Source organism: Zea mays, chromosome 5 (assembly GCF_902167145.1).
Source record: "Zea mays cultivar B73 chromosome 5, Zm-B73-REFERENCE-NAM-5.0, whole genome shotgun sequence".
Lineage (NCBI taxonomy): Eukaryota > Viridiplantae > Streptophyta > Magnoliopsida > Poales > Poaceae > Zea > Zea mays.
The window spans coordinates 185,775,041-185,780,763 of record NC_050100.1 but is presented as its reverse complement, the minus strand read 5'-3'; the positions used below and the strand labels follow the sequence as shown (position 1 = coordinate 185,780,763).

At 56.8% G+C, this 5,723-nt stretch overlaps 1 pseudogene; it reads left to right on the top strand.

The window, feature by feature from the left end:
• The first annotated feature begins 565 nt into the window (after positions 1-565).
• On the top strand, positions 566-3,540 carry LOC103649272 (sodium/calcium exchanger NCL1-like; annotated as a pseudogene).
• Positions 3,541-5,723: the final 2,183 nt, after the last annotated feature.

Sequence of the window (5,723 nt, the reverse complement as noted above, 5' to 3'; positions counted from 1 at the left end):
TCTCCCAAGGACGCATTTCATCACCATCACTAAGCAACGCATGGGCACATCACCAGGGTATAAGCTTTTTTTGGCTATTCTACATTTTTTCTCTCTTACCCTGTTTGTTTTCTGAAATTCGTCAGTTGGTTAGTTTTTAGCTTTCTGAAAGGCTGAAAGCAAGATCCAATCCAGCAAAGCCTTTTGACTTTTTCCCTTTCACTTCTACGTGCCTTTGCATAATTGTCCATTTTTAAAAAAAATTACTACAGCAAGCAGTACACGTTTATTTACCAAACCATAAAGCTTCTTGTGCTGCGAAACAGTAGTATGGGGAAGGTTATGTGTATGTGCAGATTCTGACGTTGTCACAGTACTAACACAGTGGATCAGAACTAAGCACAGCAGATCAGATCTCGCTGCTGCGATCTGCGATCCAAGTATCGCAGCCAGTGTACCTTGTTGCCTTGTTCAACAACGACCGGATCCCTGATCAGATCATTATCATGGTTTGTCCTCATCTGTCTGTTGATCACGTGTTGCAGTGTCCGACCTCTCCGGGAGCAAAGAGGAGGCGTAGAGCCAGGTGCTGATCGGGATGGGGCTGCTCGCCGGTTCCACCGTCTTCCTCCTCACCCTGCTCTGGGGAACCTGTGTCGTCGTTGGCAAGTGTGACCTCGCCAGGCCATGAGGCAGTAGATGTCACAGACACCAAGGGCTTCAGCTTGACTGGTACATTGCTTCATCTCTATATCCGTTGGTTGTTTATCATGTGATTTCGAAGTAGGACGCTGACAACAAAGGTTTCAGCTCTCCATTTCCAAAGAGAGGATGCTAAAGCTGGTAATTATGAACAATTGCGTTCTTTTTTACTGACTGCCAAGATCGGTGGCAGGCACTGGTGTTACGACCGACGTGCAGACCAGCTACGCGGCACGGATCATGGGGCTATTTGTCATCCCCTTCATCATCGCTCAGTTCCCCAAGATGTTGAAGACGCACCACGGGCAGCGCCTCACCATGCTGCTGGCCCTTGTTGTGTCGTTCGCGCTCGTGCTTGCCTACTGCCTGTACCAAGTAAACGAGATATATACGTTTCTGACAGGGAGCGACGACTCTACTAGATTGTTAAGGGTAAAAAAACTTTAAGACGGTGAAACTGGATCCTCTGAAATCCCTGCACCAGGTTTTCCAGCCTTGGATTCAGAGGAGGAAGCTCGTGTACGCGAAGCACAAGCACGTGATCTCCGGAATACTGAGGCACGCCTAGATGCAGACGCTCGGCCGCCTGCTGAACGACGACGGCACGCCCAATGAACAAGTCATCAGAAAGTGCGATCCTTCCCTCTCTCAACTGCTGCCTGCTGCGTGCCCCTAGCTAGGAGCTTAGCACAATGTTTTCGATCGTGCAGGCTGTTCCGCAAGATCGTCATGGACGAGAGCCGGTCCCTGTCCCGCGCCGAGCTCCACGCCCTCATTGTCGGCATCAACTTCGAGGAGGTCGACTTCGACAGGACGGACGCGGTGGACAAGGTCATGGACGACTTCGACACGTCCCGCAACGACGTCGTCGAGGAGGAGGAGTTCGTGCAGGGGATGGGGAAGTGGCTGGACGAGGCCAGGCGTAGCGTGCCCGTGGGCGGCGCCTTCTCCAGCAAGTTCATCCACGAGTACCACGAGGTACAGGAGAGGACAGCCTCCAGTGGGTTATTAGGAACTATGCACTGACTGAATGGAATGGAATGGGACTGTGCAGAGGACGAGGCAGGAGCACGACGAGCTGGTCGATAGGTCCGACGAGGCGGTGGAGAGCGTGGAGAACCCCAGGTGGTGCATAGCCAAGGCCGTGGCGCTGCTGCTGCTGGGCTCCGCCGCCGCGGCCGCGTTCTCCGACCCGCTTGTGGACGTCGTCCACGACTTCTCCAACGCCACGCGCATCCCGTCCTTCTTCATCTCCTTCATCGCCCTCCCGCTCGCCACCAACTCCAGCGAGGCCGTCTCCGCCATCATCTTTGCCAGCAGGAAGAAGCAGAGGACCTGCTCCCTCACCTTCTCCGAGGTATGCGCCTGGGTAGTTAGTTAATGTTGCCCCGCTGACAAAACACTAGCGTACGCCTGCAACGGGCTTTCTTCTAATGATTGTTGGGGCAGGTGTACGGCTGCGTGATGATGAACAACACGCTGTGCCTCGGCGTGTTCCTGGCGCTCATCTACTTCAGGAACCTGACGTGGGACTTCTCGTCGGAGGTGCTCATCATCATGCTGGTCTGCGTCGTCATGGCCCTCTTCACCAGCTTCCGGACCACGTTCCCGCTCAGTTCCATTTCTTGACAACGTGGTAGTTGAAGTTTAGGCTGCCCTAGGGCCTTTGTCAAACGGTGCCCTAGGGCGTGGCAAACAAACTGGGGCATGTTTTGGCAGAGATGTGCTGCAATATATGTACATCAACCAATCATGCCCACAATTATATTCTACTTCAAACTGAAAACTAACTAACGTAGAAGCAATCATGCCCACAGCTATATTCTACTTCAAGCTCGAGAGATACTCATACATAGAACAGAGTATAAGTATAACACACAATGACTCAATTTAATTGGTTTCAAAGTTGGTCTTTACATCGAGAACCTTTTGTTTTGTGGCATTGTCATGGGAGATTCATCCTTATCAATGTTTGATACAAACTTTTTACTTCTGTCGCAACACACGGCCATATACCTATAACAATACAACACATATGTAAATAAGTTATCGTGTTATTATACGGTTCCGTTGCAACGCATGGACACTCACCTAGTAAGTTGATGAAGTGGCATCGCTCCTCCCCATCCCGACCAGCCGTCGCGTCATGACCATCTACTGCAGCGCCCAACAAGGCAGCTAATGGCGACTTGCGCTGAGCTGAGGGAGCGTGTGCGCTTTCGCATGGCGACATGGGCCATGACCGTGAGGGAATTCATTAGTCGCTTTGGCATGCACAGGCAGCACAGCACAGTTGAGTTTCAGTGACTGGCACTAGGCCCTGGCAGCGTGAGGCACTGGCGACTGGTGCGATTGAGAAGAGCAGGCCACGCGCAGAAGCGGAATGGAGGTGTACACTTGGGCCAAAAAGGGAAACCTTAGCTGGTATGTTGAAAGCTCGATTTTTTAGTTTAAACTGAGCTAGAATCCGAAAACCAAACTAAATATCGGTTTTCTGAAAAATGATAACCGAAAAATACTATGGTTTGATTAGTTCCGGTTTTTTCGGTTCCGGAGTTTGGTTTTCGTTTTTTATGTCCAGACCTACTCTCGGTTCTCTATTGCAACTCACGACGAGTTAGCTTGCCCAGTTCCCTCCTTCCCAGCCGCAAAGAAGGTGGAGGACGAAAGGTGGACGGGCAGAGTCCAGCTGCCGCCAAGCGGAGGTGGGCATGTGCGGGCGACCAGTGGCGGGCGCAGCCGTGTAGGCTGCAGGTGAAGACCGTCGCTCGTTGCGACATCGGCGGAGGCCTTTGGGCGGGGCGGAGCCGTGGAGGGCATAGGGGCACCCAGCCGACGAGTGCAATGCAGACAGACTAGCGGAGGTATGTGGCCTGTGGGCTGGACGGCGACGACGAGTGAGAGTGCCTGATGGAGTCGTGGAGGGGGTGAGGGGCCGAGGACCTCGCAAGTTTAACAGCTCTCGACAGCCATCAATGGTAACTGCTCGTGGACATACCCACAGAGGACGAAGGTGCCCCTGAGCTGCTGCTGCTGTTGAAGAACAATGTGTTTCGCTCCCGGCTCTACCTCGTCGGCAATGGATCCTCCACCGCCACGGTGCCGCACTGCTTCTTCCTCTTTCCTTTTGTTCGCCAGCGCGCAGCGGTCCAGCGCCCTGGTGCTGGAAGTGAAAGCTTTCATTTGTTCATCTTCTTTCCCTCGCACCGCCTTCTTGTCAGCTGCTCCCAAGACCCAAGGTCCCAACTACAACAATCCCATTGACCCATTTGCTTCATTTGCACGGCCGCCCTTTGAGCTCACCCCTCACCATCCCTTGCATCCCAGAACACGCACCAAATGTTTGCAACATTGCCACAATGACCCCTATCGTACCTAGCTTCCTACTCCCGTGCTTTATCAGCACCTACGCCGGCGGCGGCCCTCAACCTCGCCGGAACGGGCTCCTGCGCTTCATTGGCACCGACAGCGGCGGTAGCGGCGAGCCTGTGCCATGGCGACGCCCCGCCATCCACGCTGCGGCCTCGGCCTCGCCAGGACACTGTCAGCGTACCTGGGCCAGTCTGCCGAAAAACCCACGCTCGACATGCGTTCAGGCGTTTATGCGCTCGTGGATCGGCCTTCAGCAGCGAGCTCCACACTCACATCTCAAAACCCGGGTTGAGAGAGGAATGAAGCTCGCCCTTATAAGCCGGCCACGCCCCCCTCCCGCAAGCGAGGTGGTACTAACCCAGGCTACACATAGTTCGTGACATTCCATCCCCTAAACAGGCGGGCCTGAGCTCCGTTACCATTTGTTAGCTGTCGGCGTTTCGAGACAGCGGGGTCCCTAAGCCGACGAGTGAGTGTCCTGCGTGCCCCAGCCCAGATGGGTCGAGCGCGTGGGCGAGCGCGAAGGGGGGAGAGGCGAGGTGGCCGGAGCCGAGCGTGAGAGAGGTGGAAGTCCCGCGGCCTTCGTGTTCGTCCCGCGCCCAGGTCAGGTGCGCTTGCAGTAGGGGGGTTACAAGCGTCCACGCGGGTGAGGGAAGCGAGCGGCCCCAAGAGAGCGCCTGTCCCGTCCTCGGTCCCGCGCGACCAACCTTCTCTAAGAAGGCCCTGGTCCTCCCTTTTATAGTCGTAAGGAGAGGATCCAGGTGTACAATGGGGGGTGTAGCAGAGTGCTACGTGTCTAGCGGAGGGGGAGCTAGCGCCCTAAGTACATGCCAATGTGGCAGCCGGAGAGATCTGGGCACCCTGCTGGCGTGATGTCGTGGCTGTCGGAGGTGCGGCGGAGCCTGGTGGAGGGACAGCTGTTGGAGCGGTCGAATCCCTGCTGACGTCGTCCTGCTTCCGTAAGAGAGCTGGGGGCCGCCGTCGTCATAGAGCTTGTGGAGCGCCATCATTGCCCTCCGGCGGAGCTGGCCGGATGGGACGCCGGTCTTGTTCTCCGTGACCCGAGTCGATTCGGGGTAGGATGATGATGGCGCTTCCTGTCGACGTGGCGGTCTGTGCCCTAGGCAGGGCGACGTGGGGGTTCCTCCGAAGCCGAGGTTGAGTCTGCCTTCCGTTGCCGTGGCCGAGCCCGAGCCCTGGGGTCGGGCGAGGCGGAAGTCGTTCGGCCGAGGCCAGGGCGGAGTCCGAGCCCTGGGGTCGGGCGAGGCGGAAGTTGTTCGGCCGAGGCCAGGGCGGAGTCCGAGCCCTGGGGTCGGGCGAGGCGGAGTTTCGTCGTCTTCCGGGTCTTAGCCCGAGTCCGAGCCCTGGGGTCGGGCGAAGCGGAGTTTCGTCGTCTTCCGGGTCTTAGCCCGAGTCCGAGCCCTGGGGTCGGGCGGAGCGGAGTTCGCCGTCTTCCGGGTCTTAGCCCGAGTCCGAGCCCTGGGGTCGGGCGGGGCGGAGTTCGCCGTCTTCCGGGTCTTAGCCCGAGTCCAAGCCCTGGGGTCGGGCGGGGCGGAGTTCGCCGTCTTCCGGGTCTTAGCCCGAGTCCGAGCCCTGGGGTCGGGCGGGGCGGAGTTCGCCGTGGCGCCTTTGGCAAGGCCTACTGCCTGTCAGACTCACTCTGTCGAGTG